At 40.4% G+C, this 14,746-nt stretch overlaps 1 protein-coding gene across 5 annotated transcripts in view; it reads right to left on the reverse strand.

Moving 5' to 3' along the window:
- The window catches only part of KCNQ3 (potassium voltage-gated channel subfamily Q member 3), a 234,211-nt gene that overhangs the window by 74,937 nt on the left and 144,528 nt on the right, over window positions 1–14,746 (reverse strand). The window lies entirely within an intron of this gene.

The following is a 14,746-nucleotide window of genomic DNA, read 5'->3' on the forward strand; positions in this document are numbered from 1 at the left end:
GCTTGTGATTAGCAGACTTTCTATTGCTTCTTTTGTTGAGTTACTCTGGTATAATCAACAGTCAGTTTAAATTACTTATTTCTCAGTGGTGCTTGATTACTCCCTAATTTCCCCCCTCTCCCGCCCACCAAATCACTCCCTTTCTTCAGGCTTTCCATACGTGTGTGTATTTTCACAGCTTTCCCCTCATTTATCCATCATTTCAAAAGTGAGTGTAGCAGAAACTTTTTCCAACCAACTTCCATAATATGCAAAAGCAATTCCAATGCAAGTAGTTTGCTCCAAAGACAAAGCCCCACTAAAATAACTTAGGAAAGAATACATCTGTGGGATGAACATGGAATCTGGTACAGGAACAATCTGTACCTTTCGAGAGAGATGTGACTGGGATGGGGGGACAAAACCAAAAGGAGAAAACTTCTACTTGAGAAAAAGCTTTGTAAGGTGTGTGGAGAGCATTTGAGAAGAAAGGGAGCTGGCAGAAGGAATAATTGTCACCTGTAAGCCATGAGCAAAGAAACTTCTGTCATATCTGGTGACCAGGGTCCAACAACAGGACAGTTCTACATTAGGCTTACCTGGTGTGTATGCAGCAATACAAGTCCCAAAGATGTATTTCTTTGATGTTTCACAGGAGCACAGACTGGGTAAGGCTGGAAGGGACCACAGTGGATCATCTGGTCCAACCTCCCTGCTCAGAGCACATGGCACAGGTCTGTGCCCAGACAGCTCTGGAATATCTCCAGTGAGGGAACTCCACACCCTCGCTGGACAATCTGTTGCCGTGCATGGTCATCCACACAGTAAACATATTCTTACACATATTCAAGTGGAATTTTCTGTGCATCAGTTTCTTCCCATTCCCTCTAGTCCAATTGCTTGGCACCAACAATGGCAGCAAATGCTAAAGAGATGTTACTGGCTAATAGTGCTGTAAATTAAGGCTTCTGCTGTCTAGTTAGAATAGTCTTAGTGGTCAGAGCACAAAGGCCAAAAGAGTAATTCCCAAAAGAGTAATTTCTTACCTGCATAACCCTAAAAATTAATTTGGTAGAGATACATGGATGGTGTTATGACAGAGAGAATGACAGCAAACAACATCTGCCCATCAGCAGAGATGTCCAATACCAGGAATACACTGGTACCAGTCTGCTTCACAGCCAGTGACCATCTCCATCACTTGAAGCCTGCTAAGGACAAGTCAAAAATAGTTTCTGTGATGATAAGCTTTCCTTCAGCATAACACTGTCAAAGCATCATCTCCACATCCCTTCTGGGCTGATCTTATACCTGTTTTTGGGACAGGAGGATGCAGTCTGGAGCTCTGACAGCCAGCTCTTTTCACAAGCCTATAAAAAGCTCAGTAAAGCAACTGCAATGGGTTCTGTAAAAGAAATATTTTGAAACTGAAGTAGACAATGCCCAGATGCAGAGAGCCTACATAAATCTGTCAAAAGCCCCTAAAGTACTAATTTTGCAAACCTTCATTTCACTTCCTATCACATAGGTGCCTGATCTTTCTTCTTCTAATTTAATCAACCTTTGTAGCAATCACACAGAAAGGAAAAAAAATGCAAACTCATGGCTGGAGAAAAAGAGGAAGCATCTCTGCTTTGCTGCATCTTCTCAGCTATCACCAGAGATCATGATAATTCACTATGGAAGTGAAAACTATTTGAAAACTTAGAGTGGGGAGAAGTGATGAAGCATCAAGCAGACGTCAACTACATTAAGGGATGGAACAGAGAAAGCTCTGTAAAATAAGCCTTCCTAGAAAGGGACTATAAAGAACTGATTTGATAAAGAATTATTTGGTCATGTGAAATATTTATTCCGGAATTAAATTTGATAACTGAACACTCCCTTAGAAAATATCACTGTACTAAATAAGAAAAAAATGCTGATATTCTCCTCTCTGTCTCACAGCTCTCCAAATATCTGAGCAGTTTATATCCAGTAATGCTTTTTGACTCCTCTACTAAGGTAGTTATAAGGTGTTGGCCTTATTTCACTGAAGAGGAACCAAACCATAAAGTGGATTAAGTGAGCTACCTGAGAGTGTACAGAACTTTGCTTGATAGGCTCATTTGATAGATATCCAGCAAAATCTGAACTGAGAATTAATCCCAGATGTCTTGAATCCAATTTGTCAGATTAAATTTTATCAAAACTTCTACTGGGATTTCAGGGACTGAGGGATAGTCACATTCCATTTATCTATCTGTAAGGCAGATGCAAGTCCAGGGCAATGCCTTGGCAATAGAAAAATGAGTACTGTCATCTGTGGTTGAACATAGATCTGACCAACCTGGCCCTGCTCTAAAGTCTTTTCAGAAAATGTTGTTAATCACTAAATGAATATAAGCTACTCTCTACGGCATAAAAGACTTCTGCTTATTTAATTGAAAACTACTTTGGGTATGACTAGAACAACTGGATAAAACATTAAAGCAACAAAATCAGCATAACTGCCAGGAAAACTCAGGCAGAAAAATTGGTCCTTGTTACATGGCACCAGTATTTGCACTCGGGTCCTGACCTGTGACAGCTACTCTCAGAGGAAGAAATCCCAGTCTTCATCCTGAGGAACTAAATCCACAAGGAAAATCCCTCCTTGTGGCTCTGGGAGTCTCCTGCTGCAGCCTGGCTCTTACCCCAGGTGAGAGGTGCTAGAGCTCTGCAGACCTTTGCCAGGCCACAGCAACCAGGTATCCTGCTTATAAAAAAGGAGTAGCCAGGGCTCACTACCCAGGCTGGGATATTATTCCATCCCTAAATCCCACAGTTTAGTGCAGTAAACAGGTAGATCATCTAGCCTGGAGCAAAAACAGCCTTAGCAACTGCCTAGCAACACTACTGCAGAGCAAGGCAGGAGCTGCAGGTTATCTGGATGCAGTAACTCACAAGGAAGAGCCAGCCCCAGCCAGAGCTCAGCAGCTCTGGAGCACAAACTGAGTCTCAGCCTTGTCTTTCTCTGCCCTAGAAAGGTATGAACCTTCTGTTAATAAAGCAATGAACACCCAAAATATGTCAAAACCTTTCCTTAAAGATCTGCTTGTCTCAGTCTTCAGCCTCAGCAGGTTGATAAACTTGCCAGGTAGACAAATTAGCAGTAATGCAAAGGTTACTGCTCACTCCCAAGACTGAAAGGTTTTTTTAATCTTCAGAACATATCAGCATGGTTTTGATTTTTTTTTCCTGTTTAGAGAAATGACTGATGGATTTTGGAACTGTTATGGCTATCTCAAATTCCTCACTGAAACATTGCACAGTTCTAACTTTCCCCCTCTTGCAGTTGATAGCTTCCATAGCTGCTTTACTAACACTGCTGCAAAAGAGAAATATGACTTGGGCAGTATATTGGTGCCCATTAGTGTTGCAGACTCAATGTCATGCATCACATTGCAATGCCTCTGGTACCACAGCCAAAATGGTTACAGGGTGAATGAGGCTATTACCTCCAGGGACTGAGAGCAATTTAAATTCAAACACTGCTCCACCTCAAAAAAAAACAGTTCTTTCTTGCAGGTTTGGAGCTTGCAAACCTTAAGTTAGCACTTTCCAGGTGGAAAGCCATTCATATGAAAAACAGCTGAAACAAGAAGCAAAGTTAGAAATTTAAGAAAAGTATTCACTTTGGCTGTCCAGTTGCGAGGCCTTTTTGTGTAATTCAAATTATTTTTTGACAGAATGGAATGGAATGGAATGGAATGGAATGGAATGGAATGGAATGGAATGGAATGGAACGGAATGGAATACAATACAATGGTGTAGAATAGAATGGTTCAGTTGAAAGTGGACTTACAAGAACCATCTAGTCCAACTTCCTGGCCACTGCAGGGCTGACCAAAAGTTAAAGCATGTTGTTAACTCTATTGTCCAAATGTCTCTTAAACAGTGACGGGTTTGGGGTATTGACCACCACTCTAGGAAGTTTCTTCCATTCTTTAACCACCCTCTAAGTAAAGAAATGCTTTTCAACATCAACACTGAGCCTCTGTTGATGCAGCTTTGGATGATTTCCATGTGTTCCATCACTGAACACCAGAGAGAAGCCCTCAGCACCTCCATTCCTGTAGAGAACCACCAGGTCACCCCTCAGCGTCCACTTCTCCAAACCAGACAAGCCCAGAGCCCACAGCTGCTCCTCACAGGACCCTTCCAGCCCTCTCACTGGCTCTTTTACCCTCCTTGGGACACATTCAGGACCTTCACATCCTTCTTAACTGGTGGGGCAAAGCTCTGCACACAGGGCTCCAATGCTGAGCACAGAGAGAGGATCGCCTCTGCTGCCTGTCTGCTCATGCTGGGTTTGATGCAGCCCAGGATGGGGTTTGCCCTTTGCCTGCCATATTTTTGGAAAACTGACTGCAGTTATAAATAAATCCATGAGGTAATGACTAATAGTTCATCTTCTTTTACTCAACATTGGCTTTGAAATTTTAGTTTTAGAATTAAATTGGCAGGATGCCAGTTTGACAGTAAGGTCAATTGAATTATAGATACAAGACTGTAATATTTCACCTTTAGATTACTACCTACTGAAATACATGGATGCAATTTCATACCACCACTGCCTTCCCTTCTTTGCCTATTTTTTTATTTTCCATACTAAATATATTTTGAAAGAACATGCTTTTAGTTCTAAGTTAGCTCATGCTAATAGGTTTTAAAAGCACAAGTCTGTTGTCATTCAAATGGTGAACTCCAGAAACACTTGTCAAGAATCAGAATCATAACATCTGTCTTAATATCCTCTTCATAAGAACAGCTGGAATTTTACATCATATCATGGTAAAGGACTCCATTGGCTTCTCTAAGAGTCTTGATTTCCACTAGGATGATTGTTGGAGCATGGGTAGATTTTTGCAAGTATCACTGTGGGGGGGCTTTGTGTGTTTGTTTGTATGCTCATTTCCAGACTAAATCCCCCTCAAACCCCATAAAACAGCAAATTTAAATTGACACTTTGGTTTAATTGCTCAGCACAGTTAAGCAGTGAAAAACAACTTGGAGCAGATCCTATATCCCTGGTAAAATCCACTGTAATCCACTTCCAGTCTTTTTCTCAACAGATGCAGGATCTGAGCACCCACTGGTCTACATGGAAGGTACGATGTCCATCAGGATATTTAGTCCAGTTCCCACAGTGACATACAACTGTGTAACAGTAATGAAACACAAAAAACCTGCCTCTTTGTCATATTGAAATATAACTCCCACAGCCTGTACAGGACTTGTTTTTGAATGACAGTATTCAGACCTTATTTAATTTACCAGCTTAATGCAGATATTTTACCGTTTCAATTGCTTTCTGTATAAATTCTTTCTTCCAAACCCCTCAACATGCAAAGGCACAAGAGACTTTTCACTGTACATCTGAGTACTGGAATGAATCTGTCAAACATTTCTGTTTTAATCTAAACTACATTACATTGGAACATAAGCTGTCAAAAGCTGAAAGCGGTGAAACTTATTTAATAGAGTTGAATGCAAAATGTTTTTCCTGCTTTATAGAAAATGAAGAATATAACATTGATAATTGCAATTTTTAGATCATCCCTTACTCTCTTTACATTTGGACCTGACATGCTTTTCACTTTCTTAAAACTGCACAGATGCTAATACTCATGATTTCTGACCCCCACCAGGATCTCTCTGTTTTGCTTTGTCTTGGTAACCCCATTCTGATAGAAGGGATGAGGCAATGTCCATCTACTCATAACTAGAATAATTCCTTGTCTGAGTCTGCCTTGAATAGAGCAAAGCAATGGAAGATTTAATAATTGCTGGCAGCAGAGTTTTAAATTTCTACAATCACCAAGCTTTCCTTACAAAATCCCTCATTTAAACTACATTTCTTGCAGACTTTTGTATATGTTTAATTCTTGGATTACTTTTCCTAAATACCAAAATACCAGGTAGTTTTCACTGGAGTCTTATTTGAAAGCATTGGTAAGGATTAACAAAGCTTAGTCCATATTATGGGCGTGAAAAGGGCTGTGGATCTAGCAATGTGTGAGGAGGAAGATAAAGTGTTTATCTAAAAATCACAGCTGTAAATGCTGCAATCTCAGTCTTTTAAAAACTGCTATATCAAATTATTCCTTCAGAAGCACAGGTAGTTCACTGATGGTATTTTCCTTTAACAGCTGAATCAGAAATTATAATTTATGCTATTTAAGGACTCTGCACTGCTTCTGTCACCCCTTCTTAAAGGGGTGACAAGAGAAAGGAATAGACAAGTTATTGCACAACCTAAGACCTCCAGATCTGTCTCTTCTGTTAGGCCCAGCATGAGCTAAGTCTTAAACCAAGGAAGCTGCTAAAACAGCTGAAAAAACTAAAAGGAGCGCCTTCAGCACTCATTGCAGAGAAGCAGCCAGGACTGTGGCAGTCCCATGAGTTTGTAGGGATTAAAGAGGCTGCCCCATCCTCTCACTTGGGAAATCACAGTCTGTAGTTGTTGGATAAGCACAAACTAAGAGAAGAGGGGGATCAGAACTCACTGTTAACACACACTTGTTTACTGTCTTGCTCCAGTGGGGCAGGGACTCAGTGGGGAAAAGTATTAAATAAATCCTTGAGTAGGTCAGACTCTCAGTCCTGCTCTGGGCTTGTGCTCACAAAACCCAGTGTAAATCTAGACAGGATTTAACTACAAAGCTGCACCTTATAAAAGTGCATCTATCATGTTATCAGAGAAAACAAGCAGCATGGTGAGTGAAGGAAAAGCCAAAGGAAACAATATATATGAGATGAAAAATATGGAATGAAAATCAGGAAAACAAGGCTCTGCTGGGATGTGAATCATACTCATATTTAACTAGTGCACTCAGAACAGGTAATTAGTCTGGACCAGATAAAATATGGTGGGGAATAAATCTGTGAAGAGCATAGAAATGGCTAAAGGACAGACAATTCTGAGGTCAGCAAGCTGTTGATTTATGTCCCTATGAACTGGCATAGCTACCAGACATACTGACTCCAGATCTTGCTGCTTCCAGAACTGCAGAGGCAACAAATGTCCTCACAGGCTTCTCTGCATAATGGAGAGGAAATATCTTTTTTTAAGTCATATTTGATTATTAATACTTTTATTTTAGAAAGGTTCCATTTTAAGTTGTTCTTTTTAAAATTAAAACAAATACCTTCTAAAACTGCCCAGAATTTTTTTTCCAATTTATTTTTTAATATGAGTGCATTTTTCATGGCACAGTAACTTAACATGCTGATGGATTAGTTTTGCACCTGAAACTGGAATATTTCTGTTCTTCATTCTAGCTCTAGAGTACAGAGCAAAAATGGCATATGATTATAATTTTAATTCTCCATAAAGATATATGTTTGTGTCTTTTACTAATACAGTCTTCAATGTTGATAAATTAATATTTTTTAATATTGCCCTATTTTAAAATTTATATTGCAACATGAAATGAGAACATTGGACTCATAATGACACAAACTACAGGAAAAAAATAATTCTTAATAATAAAAATGCAAGTTTCTTTAGTAAATAAATACCTGAATGTGGACTCAAAAGACCAGATGTTCTACCAGCAACCTCACAGTATATAAGGAAGTATATTCAACAAACAGTGCAGTCCTCTGGGTCCTTTTTATCAATGAACTTTCATTCATAAACTTTCTCTGAATGGAAGTTTCCAAAGGCTCTGGGATAAATTAATTACATCCCTTTGTCTTAATCTAAAACTCACTTAAACATATGGTAAGAGTTCCATTTATTCTAGGTGGTTGGAGCCTGACCCTATGTCATTTAAAAATTGACTTTTCTGCAGAGTGCTTCAAACATGATATTCTGAGCCAAGCACAGCCCTAGGTGGTGGCAAGGCATGTTGCCAGTGCAAAGAGGTTGTCCTGATTTTCTCACTGGGCTGATAAAATACAGGCAAATATTGTTCCTGCTGTGATGGTCAGAAAGGATTTCCCTGTGATCTGCTTTTCAGGCTATGAAATGCTGGAGTCATGGCTTTATGTTTTTGTTCTTTTACCTTTGATTGTGTCATTCTCATGTGGTTTGTCCCCACTGCAAGACTGAAACAGGAACAAAGTCATGTCCTGCTCTATTTCAGGCTCAGGCCGTGCATTGCCATGAATAATGTTCACCTGTTTGGAAATTCAAAGTGATTTGTAGATTTTGGCATTAAATCAAAAACTATTTTTTATTCCAAGAACCTCTGTGCTCACTAGGAAATAGCCCATAAAACCTGGGCATCCTACAGCATTAAAGCACAGTGTCACTGAGGGAAATAAAACAGCAAACCAAAGGGAAGAAGACTTTTAACTTCACCCCTAATAATTTTTTCTGGCCTGTTCTGTTGCTTCTGCCTTGACACCTCAAAATTAGACTCTCCTCTTTATCAGTGGTCAACCTGCTGCTCTTGCTGTCTTTAGAAAATAGGACATATATTTTCTTTTGGAACCCAATGTGTCTTGCAGCTGTGCAGTGCAATGTACAGTACACCTGGCTCTGCCTGTGCAGCTCCTCAGATCCTTCCTTGCTGAAAGACACCTGCACCATTTCCAGCCCCCTCACTCCACAGCTGAGCAAGTCTTTCACACAGCCACATATTTCACTTCCAATGCTCTGACCTCACACACGTTTTCTTTCCTTTTGTGCAGTATTAAGTTTGATCAATACTTCCATACCTCCCTGTCTGTTGTGGGGGTTCCCTAAAAGCATCGAGTTAGTTTGGCTATTTTGATGTTTGTTTTGCCTGACCTACTTATGGTACTTGCATTAGCTGCCTTTAATCACTCCATTTTACCCAAATTAGTAACAACACTAAAGGTCGGTAGTAGTCACTAATTTCTTGTGCTTCCATTCCCTGGCATTTAAAATAAAACCTCCTAGACTTTCTGTACTGCAGGGGAATGCCTCCACACCCAAATTAGCACAGACATGTCTACAAACCATCATGAACCACTAAGATTAGAAAAGATCCCCAAGATTGTTCAGTCCAGCCTTCGACCAACACCACCCTGCCCCCTGAACCACCCTGCAAAGTGCCATGTCTACTCATCCTTGGAGCACTTAGAGCAGGGATGGTGACTCTGCCACTGCCCTGGGCAGCCTGTTCCAATGCTTAACCACTCTTACAGTGAAGGAATTCTTCCTAATATCCAGCCTGAACCTCTCCTGGTGCAATTTGAGGCCATTTCCCTTTATCCTATTCCCAGTTGCCTGAGAGAAGGCAACTGGGAATGGGAAGAAAAGAAAAAGTAAAGAGAAGTTACCTTACCACATACTCCTTAGGAAAACAAGACACCAAGGCAAAGCTTACACAGCTCAGCCCAAGTGCTTGTACACCATACAGGGCCACTGGCAGCAGAACAGAAATGATTTTTAAAGCAGAAAGAATCATAGGTATTTGCCCTTTCCCACAGGGACTTGAAATCAGCATGTAAAATGGGGATGTAATGTAATGTTCCCCAGCAGAGGAAAGGAAATAAAGAAGAATATTGATATTGTAAAGTTTATTTCAACCATCAAGGTGAACAGTTATTGCAGAGATAGCACTGGGGAAGCAAAGATTCCCTCTACTGTAGCTTGCCATTCTGTCTGGCCTTGCAACAGCATTTCTTGTACTCTTCATATAAAAGATGATCTAGGCCTATTAAAGAATTAATGTTCAATTCTCCTTAATAGGATAATTCTGGTCATTTCAATGTCAAGACTTAATTTTTTTTTGGCAGTGATTTGATCTGGAACATCCAGATAATGTTTATCTACTGCAAATGGATTTTTTTGAAAGAATAGGAAAGTTTTCAACAGGCATATAAGGGAGAGGCCAGTAAGCTTAAGTAGATATTTCTCTGTGTGTAATCAAATGCTCCAGTCCTTTTTTTGTCTGTTCTTTCTGTCAGGTGTGGGGACAGAAATCTTTCTGCCTGAAGAAGAAATATATGTGAAAAAAGAGATCTGTGACGTTTGGAAAATCCTTTGGCAGTAAATGTGAGTAGGCCTAAAAAAGGTCAGGTTTAGATGTATTTATAAAGATAAAATTGGCTGAAATCAGCTCCATTGGCTTCACTTCAAGCTCTCCAGGCAAATTGCTCTTAGCATGAAGCCCCTTAGAGAGCCCTGGAATTTTTCTTAGTGACCTTTTTGATGTCTCTGTTTTCAGGCTCTAAATATTGTGATCTGTTTGAGTAGGGCTGGTCCATCAGGCAATCACTGCAGGACACTGTAGTGATTTTTGTTGTGCTGAAAAGTTGCTGCTTCAGTTGGAAAAGAGCGTGTCTTCCACCAGTCTGTCAAGAAGCAGGGTGCTAATATCCAGGTAATTCAAGGATAGCCAGGTACTTCCAGTGCTCGGCTGTGGTCTTTTCCATCACTTAGTGTGGACTTCCCCTTGCTGCTCCTGTATTTAGTAAAGCCCATGCTGGGCACTGTGGAAAAATAAGCAACCTTATGTCTCTAGAGGTACTGTCATTGTGAAAACTCATTTCTGATGCTAGAATTCCTAGAGAGCTTTCAAAACCTTGAAGAATGTTTCATTTTTAGGACTCAGGTTCTAAATAATGTCTGCTGCTGTAAAAGTGATACATGTTTAAGCTCTATAGTGTTCATGCATTTTTAAATATTTCTATTTAATTATTTGCTTGCTTGCCTGGACCAGTTTCTTTTCTCTTAATAAGAATAAAATGAAGTTAAAGTGTATGCATTATTAAATTTAATAGGAAGTTACAATTGAATTACAAAACAGTAGATATTTCTCTTATTTATTATGATGTACTGGTCTCTCTCTTTCACTCACAATGGATCTTCTTTTTCTGCTTGTAAGATATGGGGGAAATGGCCTAATAAGCTGTCTTTTACAGCTGAGATTTGCAGAGCAAACTTCAGATGTCTGAATGCCCTCATCCCATTCAATTTAAAGATGACTGAGAATCAAATCCCTTAAGTGACTACAAAAACTTCAGAAGAGAGGGAGGATATTCCAGCAGCCAGGGCCTTGTGTGCTGAGGCTGCCTGGTCCATGGGGAGCTCCCCTGTGACTCCAGACTTCCTTTTCCTTTCCCCCTGCAAAGTGGATAAAGCACTCGGTCACCTCTTGTGGGGTGAAGGGCTGTGTGGGGATGAAGACATTACAGACAGTGAATTTTTGGACTGCACAGAGGCAAGGGTGTGCACCTAACACATGAAACCACCATATTTCATAACTATTTCCCTGCATTGACACTGCAGTCCTGGCATTTCAGAAATGCCAACATGATGGAACCTGCATTGTTTGATACGAGAAACCATCAACTTCCCTGAACAACAGAGATGAAAACAATGATTCGGGTAGAAACAATGATAAGCAAAAGAAGCTGTTTGGGGTAAGAGATCACCCTCTCCAAATGACTGAATTTTTTTTTAAAAAGTAAATTTTGGCCATGAAAATTTTAGGCTACAGAATAGCTAACAATAATATGGCAGCAGCTCTCACACAGTCTTACAAAAGGGGTGATGGAGACAAAAACATGGGGCATGCCTAAGATTTGGAGGGCAAAAAATGCAGCATCAAATTATTTAATACAAAAAAACCAAGGTCTCTTTCAGTCCCATTATACTGAAAATCCTTTCAGAGTAAAGGACATTTTATAACCATAGTTACACCTCTTATGTAACTGCAATGTGATTGAGAGATTTAAAGGGGAGGAAATGTGCATTGGTTTCCAAGGCATAGTGGAACTAAGTGAGGGCCATAATAAAGAAAGAAAGAAAGAAAGAAAGAAAGAAAGAAAGAAAAAAGAAACAGAAAATGTTCCTAATCAGAAAAATGTAAAAGGGGTTCTAAAGCTGGGCAGAAAGTTTTGACTTGAAATAATACAAAAATATCTTAACATGAAGGAGTGGCATAGATCACTAACACAGGTGGACTGGATTTCCCTCTGCAGAAAGATCATCTCTTTCTTCCTCTGTAGTAAGGTTTCAGAGGATCCTTTCAGGTCTTGAAATTTACAATTGTGAATATGAGGAAAAATATAGTAATGATAGAGTGACTCTTACTTATCTTCTCCAAGGAATACAGAGATCCTAAGTGATGCTAGATTAATGGAGGTAGAATTAATTTATCAGTGTCTCATAAATTAGAAAATAAAAAAATAGAAGACATTAAAAATATAACTGCTATGAATCTGGAATGAAATTGTCTTTCCACTAAACTTGAGAAAAAGAGAAGATCAAAAGTAGGAGGGGAGGGGACTAAGATATAAATGGCAAAGATCAAACTTTGCTACAGCAGTGCATAGTTCTGACTTTATGTGCCTGAAAACCCTGAGATTTGGATCACAGAGTGTTCTGGATTTACCTGACACAGATATGCTACACTTCCTGAAAGCCCTGACTGTGGTCCCTGATCCTTCTCAGGGAAACCTCACAATCTTCAACAAGTATTAGCCTGGTCATAAAACTCTGCTTCTCTGAATTTATTTCCAGGATTAAGGACTCTAAATCCATTGCAGAAGGGAATGTTTGGCTCATGCTTGGAAACAGATATAGATATTTTCCCATGTAGGTCATTGAGCTGGACCTGCTCCAGGTCAGTAGTGGCCAAAGGTAAATTTTGTTTCATTACAAAAATCTAAAGTGGATCCCAATAAAACTTTAAATGAGCAATTACTATTTCACCTAATTTATTAGGTTATGCCTAAAATGTCTTGAAAATGCCACGACGCTGAGGTTATTATCTCAAAGACCAGCCCTCATTTATCCAGGGTAATGGTGGGTTCAGCTTATTGCACTAACAGCAGGAATGGGGATATGGCTACAAGCTGCAAAGGATCCGTGTGGCCCTGTACAGCCACTCTGGGTCCTGCAGGACTCGTTAGCTCTCAGCTGCAGCTCTGCAAGGTTTGGATTATTCATTGTAAAGCCACTGGTCACTGCAGCCCCCTGCAGCCCCAAAGAATGGTGAAGGGGGGTAAGTACCATTCTACAAATGTACAGAGCCTGTTCCTCTGCAATGCCACGCTGCTTTCCTAGAGGAAGAAACACTGGGAAGGCAGTGCAGACGGACCACTGCTGCTCAGCATTTGAGCTGCCCTGTGCAAACCCAGCCTGGAGCGAGCACTGGAGGTTGTCTTGTCCTCCTCACACGGGCAGGTGCTGCAGCTGACCCTGCAAGGGCATGGCTGTCCTTGGGCAGGCTGAGGGACCTGCAAGGGACTGTCATTGACAACATCATTGCAGAGCAAGGGGCACTTGGGAAGGGGCACTTGGCCGTATGGCAGAATGATTCAGTGATCACAAACTCATTTGCAAACCACCACCACCATCACTCTTAGCAACAGTTTTCTCCCTAGCTGGCCCACAGAACTTCTTTTTATGACAAAAAGGCATCCAGTTTTCACCAACAGTTGTTGATTATCATATTTCCAAAAGTGGACAAGCTTCCCATCTTAAGAGGTGAACAGCATGGCACAAGGAAGGGAGTCTGTGTGGTTCAGTGCTCTCCTACTTTAATCCACAGCCCCTGGCTGCTGACAAGGCAGGCTATTACAGCTCCTTTAGAGCTCTTCAGTGTGCTTGTGCCAGTTCCTTATCCATGGATCATTGATATGATGGAGCACAATGGCAGCCTCAGAGCCCCTTATATTTTCAGTTGTCAGATTAAATAGAGGGAGATGCTCAGCAGCAGAAATTCACTCACTATAGTGCTCCTTTTATGTGTGTTCATGGAGCCTTTATAATCTTTCATAACAGAAAGGTACAAAATACACTACTCCAGATTTTTCAAATTGCAAAGGCCAAATTACCAAGTATAATGGGAAAAAACTATTTCATTTTTGTCTCATTTCTGAGCTAAAATGATACAATTACGAGACCATCAGAGATTCAGAATACTATTTTTGTTCCTTAGTATCTCATGATAAAATACATTTTTAAAGGCTGCTTACCATTGCTATGCACCATTAGAACTTTCCTGACAAATCTCACTTCTAAGCACATTATTGTTTAGAGATGAAGAGTTACAAAATAGAATCCAGAAGGGCATTTAAACAGCATCCTGTCCAATATGCAGCTTAAAATGGCAGTAGCCAGAGCAATAATTAAATCATGCTTGCTTCTACATTAAAACTGTCAGTAGTAAATATCAGATCTCTACACTGCTCTTCACATGTGCAATAGAGGAAAGGGTAAAAGTTGTCAGCTCTGTGCTGAAATGAGTGGCAAGACGAAATTTTATTTACCTGGCATGTAACAACAAAAAATTTGGGGTTTTATTGTCAAAGCATTGATGGGCTTGTCTTGTTTCTGGCTAAAAGAAAAAACAGTCTTCCCTACTTTTCCTCCTCTTGAAAAAGTTCAGAAGGGGAAGGATGTAGCTTTTTCCTCAGCAGACAGAAATTGAAATTGAGAACTTTTATAGAGGTCAAGATGACTGCACAAACTCCATGAAGTGAACTCAGCCACCACCATTGTCTGATTCACTTTAGCTTATTTCTCTTGTGTCTGAGCTTGTCCCTTAAGATGACAGACTTGATGACAACATCTTGAGAGCCACTCCAAAGCAATTTAAAGCAAGATATAATTACCGTGGGGCTGAAAGCTCCCAGTTTACAAAGCAATAGCAGCTGCATGAGTTCTGGCTCATCTAACAGGATGATAGCTCTGCAGGCTCCTCCAGCATCTTTTGCAAGCTTACCCACTGGATCACAACACGTTCATTTGGGCTCTACAGGATCTGGAGCCCAGCTGTGCCTGAGGAACTGCAGCACTTCTCCAAGGACAAGG

This window comes from Taeniopygia guttata, chromosome 2 (assembly GCF_048771995.1).
Source record: "Taeniopygia guttata chromosome 2, bTaeGut7.mat, whole genome shotgun sequence".
Classification (NCBI taxonomy): Eukaryota; Metazoa; Chordata; class Aves; order Passeriformes; family Estrildidae; genus Taeniopygia; species Taeniopygia guttata.